Raw genomic sequence first — 11,236 nt, 5'->3', positions numbered from 1 at the left:
TTGCGTAACGCGTCCGGTTCGCTACCAGAGGCGTAGGCCTGACTAAGTAAACTTCGTGATTGTGTTGCGGGCTCTCTACTTCAAAATCGCCTCCATAGTGGCAGCCTCGCTGAGGAAATGGCCACAATGCATGGTGGAATGCCCACCAGTCCGCGAAAAGGTCATGTTCTACACGCATTAGGAAGTGAAACTTCTTATCTTTTGTCACGTGTCGGTCTGCGCCCTTGCGAAGAAGAGCTATGTCATCGAAAAACATCAGCGCTTTCTCGGTTCGGCATTGGTTGGGCGAGTGTAACGCAGCTTCATCTCACTCCCGATGAAAAAGTTGCCTTCAGATAGCGGCAAAAGGGATCCGAGGATGGAAACTTATCCACATGGTTTTCAAACCATGTCCACGCTTACGCACCACAGCGAAATAGATGTTGTGGATTTATGCTGCCAGCTCGACTCGTTGTAACAGTCCTGAACGTCCTCGAACTCGGCGCTATGAAATGACTGCGGTGTTCGCGGCTGCTGATACACAATGTACACTGGGACCTGCTCTCACTTGTCATGACAATAGTTTCCTCCGACGTCCAATGCGGCGTAGCCGAGGTGAGGATCGAAAACTGTTCCAATTCAGGGGGCTCACTCCCCAGGCATTTTCTCTCTTGGAAGATGGGTTTGTTCTGTGAATGTCCGCCGTCTTCGTCCCATTTTTGTTCTCGGGAGCAATTTTGAATGCATTCGACACTGGGGTGGGACTCGGTTCCTTCGCTGGCGCGAAAGAGAGTCTCCTGGTGCCTCACAGCCTTATTCAAGTGAGCAAGCGCCATACCACGCTTTAGACTGTCAGTACTTCTAATGAACCGGCTCTAATGCCGCGTGGTTTGAAACTCGCCGACTTTGAAGAACGCCTTTCTGTGCCAATTGCGGCGTTCGATGACAGCGTTGCGTGTCCGGCTAAACGTCCCGATCTGCGTGGTTCCCAATTCCTGGCCATGATAAACGAATCGCTACCCACCAACGACCGCCGGATATTAATTCAAGTTCTTTTGAAACACGTGCACGTGTTCGACTTCGCTCGCGATCAGCCAGCACTGATTCTACCTACCCACACCTGTCACATGATCGATACCCCCACCGCACACCCCTATTAGACAGACACCATACCGTGTCTCATTTATAATTGACGAATAGGTCCGCAATATTCTGCAACAAGGAATATATCAGGAATCATCGACTCCGTGTGCAGTCCCTGTAATTCTCGTGAAAAAAGAAAGATGGCTCACAGCAAATTTGTGTCGACTATCGCCGCCTCAACACTGTCACAAAGAAGGTGTTTGCACTGCCTCCACTCAGCCTCCTACTTTTCCTCTCTTTATTTACGGTCCCCATATTGGCAGATCCCGATGCATCCGAAAGGCAAAGAGAAGGCTGCACTCGTGACACCAGATGGGTAATTTAGTGTGATGACTTTAGGGCTATGCAACGCTCCGGCTACTTTTGAAAGGTTTATGGACACCCTTTTGCGTGGACTGAAGCGGCAAATTTGAAAGTGTTACCTAGATGACGTAGCGACTTTTGTGAGGACCTTCACCGAGCATAACAGCTGCTTTGCTGTTGTCCTTAACTTCATGGAGAAAGCACGTCTCGTGCTGAACTGTAAGAAGTGCCGCTTTATTTAACGGCAGATCGGGCTGACAAAGACGGTGTTAGACCCGACCCACAAAAGACTGAAGCTATCAGCCTCGTCAAAAAACCCAAGTCTGTAAAAATTCTAAGGAGCTTTTTGTGATTTTGCCCTTACTTTCGGCGCTTCATCCGCAAGTTTTCTTACGCAGCCTACCCACTCATATGCCTCGTGCAGAAAGATATTCATTTAAAATGAACTCCCGAATGTGATTCTGCGTCTCGCCAGCTCAAGGTTCTTCTTGCCTCGCTGCGCCATGCTGTTTCTTTCAGCCCGACAGCTCCCACTGAACTGCACACTGGCGCCAATGCCATCGGCTTAGGTGCTGTGGTAATACAACGGCATGGAGGGAATCAACGCGTTGCTCTTTATGCAAGTCGCACCCTCAGCAATTCAAAACGCAATTATACCTTGACGGAGCAAGAGTGCCTTGACGTAGTTTTTTGGCGTACAGCGCTCTCGCTCGTACATTTATGGACGCGCTTTTCATTCGCTTTCCTGGCTGGTGAATCTGCGTGAGCCCTGCGGTCAGTTGGCCCGCTGGGCATTACGCCTTCAGGAGTTCAACTTTACAGTGTCTTACTAAAGTACTCACCAACACGGTGACGCTGACTGCCTGTCGCGGCTCCCTTTCGCGACTGCTCTTGGCGATTACGACAACCTTGAAGACTATCTTGCAGCCGCTTCCGTACAATTTCCGGATCTTGCTACTTTCCAGCAGGAACAACGCAAAAATCAGGACTTCGCACCGCTTTTTGAAAAAGCTTATGATCGGCATCTGAAAACCCTTTCTGCTTTCGCGATGGTTTACTCTACCGAAAAAATTACTTGTCTGGCGATGCGTGCTTTCTGCTCGTCGTTCCGGTTAGCCTCTACTTCTCTGTTCTACGCGCAACGCACGATGACGTGACAGCTGGACACTTCTGGTTAGGTGCCATTACCCGCATTAAGAAACATTTCAACTGGCCAAATATAAGTCGAAAGTGGGTTAACGGCGCGAAAAACTAGGAGAACAGCAAGAAACGCACATGACACTTAGAAGCGCAGACTGTTCTTTCTGTTGTCCTACTTTTTCGCGCAGTTAACCCAATTTCAATATTAACCAACTAGCCCGGCAAATCTTGTTGCGAAATAAGTCGAAGTACACAGCGTTACGTCACCTCCTGTATGTAGTGCCAGCGGTTAAAGTTTGCCACAACTTCTTCGCCGGGCCGCTTACATCCTGTGACACCACCAATCACACCATATGAGCAAGTAGGTGTTCGCCTCATAGGCCCATTTCCCCGCTCGCTCAAATGTAATCGCTGGTTCATCGTATGCGTTGATCATCTCGCGCGTTACTGTGGAACTGTCGCCCCCCCTTCTGAAACCGCCGCTGACGTCTCTTTCTACTTCAACCTGTCGTTCTCCGTCATTGGCCTTTTTGTGTCAATATAAGTGGTCGTCGATTTGCTGATGACATTGGCTTGCTAAGCAACTCGTGGGATGAACTGCAAATAATGACTGATGACCTAGACAGGAAAAGTAGAAAGGTAGGCTTGAAAATCAATATGCAGAAGACTAAGGTAATGTTTAACAGCCTCGGGAAGGAACAGCAGTTTAAATTAGGTAGCGAAGTACTGGAAGTAGTAGGCCATTATGTCTACTTAGGACAGGCAGTAACCGCAGATCCCGACCATGAAAAGGAAATAACAAGAAGAATAAGATTGGGATGGAGCGCATTTGGCAAGCACTCGCAGATTATGACTAGCAGCTTACCGGTATCGCTAAAGAGGAAAGTATATAACAGTTGCATCTTACCCGTACTCATCTATGGCGCTGAAACGTGGAGGCTAACCAAGAGAGTTCTACTTAAGTTGAGGAGAACCTCGAGGGCTATGGAACGTAATATGGTAGGGGTAACATTAAGAGATAGGAAGCGTGTAGAGTGGGTCAGAGAAATAACTCGAGTTACCGACATTCTGGTGGAAATTAAGAAGAAATGGACATGGGCAGGACATGTAGTGCGAAGAGAGAATAACCGATGGTCGCTGAGGGTAACAAACTGGATTCCAAGGGAAGGAAAGCGTAGCAGGGGGCGGCAGAAAGTTAGGTTGGCAGATGAGATTAAGAAGTTCGCAGGGGTCAAATGGATGCAACTAGCACAGAACCGGGTTAAGTGGAGAAATATGGGAGAGGCCTTCGCCCTGCAGTGGGTATAGTCAGGCTGCTGCTGCTGCTGCTGCTGCTGATGATGATGATGATGAAGTGGCCGTCTGTTTATGGCTGACATGTGGAACAGGTTTGCAGTTTTGTTCTTGTCCATTCCGGCATTCTACACCGTTCAAATGGCCTTGTGGAACGCGCAAACCGGACACCGACGAACATGCATAAGATGTATGTCGACTCTCATCATAAGAACTAGGATGACCGGAATCTCTTCATTACAGATGCCTATAATACCCTAAGGCATGAAACTGCCTATAGCCTATTTTTCCTACTTGATGCCCCTTCGCATCGAAGCCCTCTCGACACCATCTTACCGTTCTCTCTCGACACCGAGCCTTCTGTTTCCAGCTCTCTCTGCCGCATTGAAGAGGCTAGTCGTCTTCCCCGGTTACGGACTCTGGCCTCACAGGAATGCTCTAAGCAGCGCTACAATCGTCGGCAGCGGGATGTCTGCTACGTTCCCGGAGACTTTGTATAGCTTGGGACGCCTCTTCGCAAGCGTGGTTTGTCCGAGAAGCTGTTGCCACCCTACACAGACCCATTTATTGTGCTCAATAGGATTAATGACTTAATTTACGTGTTATCTCGCCAACATTTTCAAGGCCGCCCTTCGCGGAAAACACAAGTTGTGCATGTCAGAAGGATGAAGCTCTGCCAGGCTCAGGACTCTGACAGCCCCGGGGGCTTCGTCTGCGAAGGCGGAAATTTTAGAAAGCGCTAAAGAGAGAAAAGAGGAAATGTGTGCAAGAAGAAGACGTGAACGTTAGCGCTTTTTAAATAAACATGAGCAATATGTATCAGCTTCTGGCCGCAACCACCTACTGCCACCAGTGCAAGAGCTTCAAGGGTGGGAGGGTGGGAGGGTGCCGCTTTTTGCGGGCATGTATTGGCAATAAAGTTAAGTCGTTATCATTAAAGATAAAATATTTTCATGATGGGCAGTTACAAAATTGTCCATTTCAAAACACTCCAACAGACGTAATGTTTGCGGAGTCTCTGCTTTCCTTCCTCCCATTAGCAAACTATTTATAATAGATAGACTGTGTATTCTGCATAAAACACGGCGTGTATTATTCTACATTTCAGAAGAAAAACGAAAACATGGGAGAACGTTCACGTTTTTTCATCTAAAATATTTGCCGTGACATTTTTTCAACAAATAAAATTGCACTGAAAACGTTCTCTAGAAAGACATGGCTACTGAATTATGAGTCTTATTTGGAGAGGACGTAAACATTTTTAAATTCTGTCGTTTGTCTCAGAAAAATGCTGATGTAAAAAGCATTGTCAATATTCACATCATAAGCTTTGAAAATTGTGGTTCTATTGTGACTGCCGGCCAATGCTAGCCTTTGAAGTTTACGGGCGGTTTTTACTATAAAGCACTTAGGCAATATGAAGCACAGCATATGAGGTGTCTTGCATGTACCGCAGTCCTCAGGACGACGGCTAAAAGCTGCCGAACGGACACCTGATGACCAAAATGTTGATATTGGAAACGCTCTAGAGCATATATTTTGCCGCATTTAAGTGGTGACCTAAAAGCACCTTCTGCGCTCGGCTTGGTTGCAAAACTAAAACGTTATGAGGATGCAAGAGGGCGTATCGCCCCGGTATTATTGCTAATAACTTATCAGGGCTCACAAAGTACATTTTGAGGTAAATGAAGTGTCAATGTACAATATGTAGCTGTATGTTTGTGGGGTTTAACGTCCCAAAGTGACTCAGGCTATGAGAGACGCCGTAGTGGAGGACTCCAGAAGTTTCGACCACCTGGGGTTCTTTAACGTGCACTGACAACGGAAAGCACACGGGCGCCTAGCTTCTTGCCTGCGCCGAAAAGCTGCCGCCGAGGCCGGGATTCGATCCCGCGTCCTTGGGAGCAGTAGTCGAGCGCCGTTACCACTGAGCCACCCAGGCGGGGTTAAAATATTTAGCTGCCAATTATGGTTTTACTTTCAAACCTAGCAATTAACATCACACATAATAATGGCATCTTTAGATGACAATTTTTTAGTCTGTGGGGAAGTGTATGCCGCGTCTCAGCGTGGTAGCTTTCGGGATCCTGCTTATACTGTACTTTTTGACCACACTGGCACATACTGTAGTGAGTAGTTTCGGGACCTTCATACACGTTTTTTCTCTTTACAGGGATACGACCCAAAAAAAGGACGGTTCTTTCCTGAAACTTTCAACGCGTTCAATAACTTCCTAATTCATGTTGAGGGAAAGCATGAAGAGTATAATGGAGCGTAAGTAATTTGGGTGAAAGAAATTCTTTTGCTACCAAGGTGGTACCAGTGTCGAACAAGAAAGTGCCCGAGTCGTTCAGCAGTTTTGAGCGTTAAAGCTGCAAATCGCAGAGGTACCAGCCACATCAGTAAGATGACCAGATATAACCTGCTCTCCTGCCAAACCTCCGCCTTCGATCCACCCTCCATTCCAAATGCGAGGAACAGACGCTGAACGGCATCATCAGAAAACGATACCAAAGTTTTGCTTCGTACAGAATGGCAAAGCGGGCGAGTTGGTGATACATGGTTTAAAAATAAAACAACGCAAAACACACAGACGAAGGAATAGAAACAGACACCACAAGCGCTGACTCTCAACTGATTTTTAATCATCGGAAACACTATATATAGGGGAACACAACAAATACATAGAAGAGCACGTGTGGCTACGTGTTGTCAAGATACGCCACTTCACAATCGCGCAGTAACAGCGAAGGTTTGCTGACGCACAACCTGGTTCTTTTCCTCATCTCAAAGGCTTCAACAATTTCACGTGTTAGCTGCACCGGGTGTTTGCACAAAATGTCGCTATTATGGAATAAAGGTGAACATGATTGGCATTCATGGCAATGGTTTGTTAAGTTCGAGGAACGGGCATATACCAGGGAGCGGTTATGTTCACAAAGACGTGTGTTAATGCAACGTCCCGTTTGGCCAACATACACTTGACCACAGGCAAAGGGAATTTTATAGACCACCTCCTGACAACAAGGAACATACTCCAAGTCATGTTTTATCCTGCACCCCTGTTCTGGATTTAAAGCGTTACTGGTCTTGTTATCAACGATAGAACAAATCTTTCCAAGCTTATTTGGGGCCGAAAAAACCACTCGAACACCGAACCTGCGGGCCACATTCTTAAGGTTATGCGACAATCGGTGTATATAGTGAATAACCGCTATCTTCTGCTTTTCACAATCTTTCTGAGTAGACGGCAAGGTCTTGAGCTATTTGATTAATTTATTGCATCCAAGAGTGATCACCTCATCCGGATAACCTGCCTCTTTAGGCCTCCGTACTTAATTATGGAAGCTCTGATCCATCATGTGTGTGCAGGATCTAGATAACGCTGATGACAAAGAAGATACAACAATCCCGCCTTTAACCGTTTTTGAATGCTTAGATACATAGTTAAGTAAAGATTTGTCAGTCCGCGGCGAATATTTCCAGCATAAATGATCTTTCTCTATATACAGACATAAATCTAAAAATTTTATTTGATCATCAACCGGGACTTCATTGGTGAACTGTAAACCACAACCATTCGCTTTGAACACACTCATCACTTCTGCCATACGCCTCGAAAAATGCATTTTATCAACAAATACTAGGAAATCATCCACGCATCTGATAATGCGTGTTGTCTCACCTAAGTCATTTTGAATGGCTCTATCTATAAAAGAAAGGAGTATATCGCTAAGTACAGGCGCCACTCTCGAACCTATACACACACCTGCTTTTTGAACGTATAGAAGACCTTCCCATTCAATGAATGTAGACTGCACATAAAAAGACAGCAGTTCAAAAAACCCCCTACAGAAATGCCACATGACCGTATGAATACTTCTTCATCATTGTCTGATGTGATACAGTTCGACACAGCTGTCATTAAATCCTTGTGGGGAAGAGAGTAGTATAAATCCACCACATCTATGCTGAAAGCCGTGCACAAACCTGGGTTATCCTGTTGTAAAAACTTTGTAACGGAATCGGAATTGCAGGCCTTGAAAGGATCATTGATAACCAAACAAGACAACTGCTTCTGTAAATACCCAGAAACCTGGTATTGCCAAGTGTTCCTCTCCGTCACAATGGCACGGAACGGTGTCCCTAATGTATGCGTTTTAGCTGTGAAAAAAACATGCAAACAGTTAATCTTTGCCTTCTTCACACTGCCTAAAAGTTGTCCTAGATTCAGCTTTTCAAGCAAGCGCAACGCTCCGGATTTTACTTTCACTGGGTCTTCCGAGACCTGGCGAAAGTTCTTACGGATAGCCCCCATCGCATTATCCGAGAACAACGACTCTGGTAAAACCACAAAACAACCTTCCTTATCCGCAGTGACCAGTCGCAAATTGTTACGGACTAAAACGTCTACCAGAGAGCCAAACCCCTTGCTAGGTTTACCGCCAGTGGTCATCCTGGTCAAAACCGCCGTACGCTCTCCAATGCATCTGGAGCGAAACTCTTCTTGTACACGGTTAGAAATGGATCGCGCAAGAGTCACCTTCTCTTCTTTTTTGAGACGTGGCTCGACGCAGAACTTTGGGCCCATACGAAGAAGTTGCTCGTGGTTCCTCGGAAGAGCCGTATCACCAAGGATAATCACCTTTCCAGGCTGACGGGAGACGCGGACGTACCATGCCTCACAAAAACTCTGTGTGCCTGTCCGTAGTCGTGCACCAGTCACGGTACACACGTAGCTGCCGAGACATCCCCACACTGTACCCACAGCCAACCCTTAGGCGGTCCATGAAGAATCGTCCCTGGTGCCACCATTCCGAAGACAACATTTTGCACATCCGGCGTGTGTGCCCATTGGATGGATGAAGAAAGCCGCACAAACCTTGAAGATCTGGCGGACACAGGAATTTTCTTGCGTACCATGAATACACACGCGCATTACACAAACACACGGCCACTATCGAAGCCAAGAAAGCCGGGTCATCCAGGTAAGGATTAGGACACATAAAAGAGCCCCTTGTACTAGAAATGAATTTGTTGTGAGATGTATTTGTTGTGTTCCCCTATATATAGTGTTTCCGATTATTAAAAATCAGTTGAGAGTCAGCGCTTGTGGTGTCTCTTTCTATTCTTTCGTCTGTGTGTTTTGCGCTGTTTCATTTTTAAACCATTTTGCTTCGTCTTCCGGTTTATGCGTCCACTGTCGGTTGGGAGCCTCCAACACATTATAACAGCTGATAGAAGCCACGAATGTGGCACAGTATGAGATGTTAATTAGCCCACAGAATGGTAAACATAGTCAAACGAAACCAGCATTACATCCATAAACTCGGCAGACCTAGGGGATGAAATTTCGCTCCATCTAATGAAAACAATTTCCAAGGTCATTGCAGAATCTGCACTGGAGAAATCCACAAGCCTGAGCGTTGCTGTGTTGTCTGTGTGATGTGTTAGCGCAATTCTGCGAGTGACAGATACTGCTCTTTTCCTTTCTAGTAACCAATTATAGAACGGTGGTGAGCATTGATCCGCTCAGCGGAACGCTGGTTTGTTCGATGACGGGCGCGCGATGTACATTGTGCATTAGCAATGCTCAGGCTTTCGCCTTTCAGCTCTGCAGTTTGTGCAGAGGTGTCGATAGTTTTCAGACTGCTGTTGATTGATTCTCTCTCTTTACACACTTTGTAACCGTTCTCACTCATCCGTGCACTCAACTAAAGCCCTTTGCAGCTTGTTCACGTTAAACGTTTCAATTTTCCTGACACCGGAAGTTACACCTACGTTACCGGAAGTCGAGTACCACGTGACCCCTTTTCGACGTCGTCATTACCCGTTCTGGCTATTTTAATGCCCGATTGACATAATTTGATCAAAATATTTAACCTCCCGATTTCCCATACGAAATTTTTGACGCTCTACTAATGCTATCATTCTTTTCTTTTAAATTCATTCATTCGAACCTAATTGTGCCGACTAGCTCGTAATGACACGAAACCGCAAACAGCCATTAAAACTTATGCATTAATAAAATCCAGATTTTCCAATTTCCGAAGATCATGCATTGTTTATATTACTGTCAAAGGACAAATGGTGGGGTGAAGCACTTCGCTGAAGACTCGAAGGAAGAAAAAACGACCTACATTGGCTCAGTTCAATAAAACGGGAGAAGAGACAAGGTATTGGTGTCGTCTCAGGAGAACAAGCAAATTCACTCGTGCTGCACAGTTCTATACTGGCGGCAAAAGTGGCCATTGCATTAGCAACAACCTTCGAAACAGCAAGCTTCCAAAAGAAGGCTATAACTTACTTCCTTTTTTTTTCGAATCAATGAAAGGTTGTTTATGCAGACATTTCCTATATCCTTTATGTTGGGGTAACTGTGGGATTTTCCTGATGTTTCTTAATCTAAATCTGCCTTGTAAATATCAGGCGTTTATTTACTTCAATACGAAAGTAAGCCATTAATCCAGTTTGTTATTTAGTTGAAATATCACTGTTTTGTACTCAAAACGTATGATGTTCTTGATTCTGCTGCTACTTCTGAGCATTGCGTCAGGTGCTTGGGTCCCATCCGGCAAAGTTATCTGCCTTTTGCCATTGTATTTGAGATCTTCTCTGCAATAAAAGGGTATCTATCTATGCCTTGTCATGGTTATCATAAGCGACTCAACAAACGCAAATATAACAATTACAACTTCTGTCACGCCTCTGTGGAGGCAGCAAAAATCTCGTAGGAAATCCAAATCGCGGGTCAGATCATTTTGTTGTGGATCCCGAGAACCAGGCATTGGAAGGAAATGAAACAGCAAATAAACCCCTAGAGAACTCACTTTCCGAGCCGGCTCTCGTCTCTTTCCCTCCCCCCAAAATTGGCGAACAATGGTATTGATATAAATACAAGGAAATAGTCGAACACTATAGACTAAACTAAAAAAGGGGGAAGTAATTTAGAGGCTGGTACAGACACCAGCATACCCGAGTTCTATTATACTAAGCAATTCGTACACGGGCCAATAAGGTGGAAAATGCACATATTTCAAGGAGAATCCAGATAGGATTCACATGATATGCACATGTATACAGATGGAAAGGAAATCAGGAAACATTAGAAAGGAAGACGCATAGGAGGCTCTGATGCTCACCACGAACCGAGATAAATAAGAACAAATTATCTTTCAGCCCACTGTCTGTAAGTCTGGATCAGAGGCTGCCACTTCTGCCATTCGATCAAACATTTTCTTGCTTCTTCTTCTTCTACCTTGATATATGGCTCATACCCACGAAGGAAAATTGGCCAGGGTTCAATTACCAGCTCCGAAGTCACGCTCACTGCATGAACGTCGACGTCATCAGTGAAGTCATCACGTTCGCTTGGAAC

The sequence above is a fragment of the Amblyomma maculatum genome, chromosome 5, assembly GCF_055883805.1.
Source record: "Amblyomma maculatum isolate TAMU_Amacu chromosome 5, ASM5588380v1, whole genome shotgun sequence".
NCBI classification, from domain to species: Eukaryota; Metazoa; Arthropoda; class Arachnida; order Ixodida; family Ixodidae; genus Amblyomma; species Amblyomma maculatum.
The sequence above is the reverse complement of the archived record's forward strand: the minus strand, read 5'-3'. Positions refer to the sequence as shown.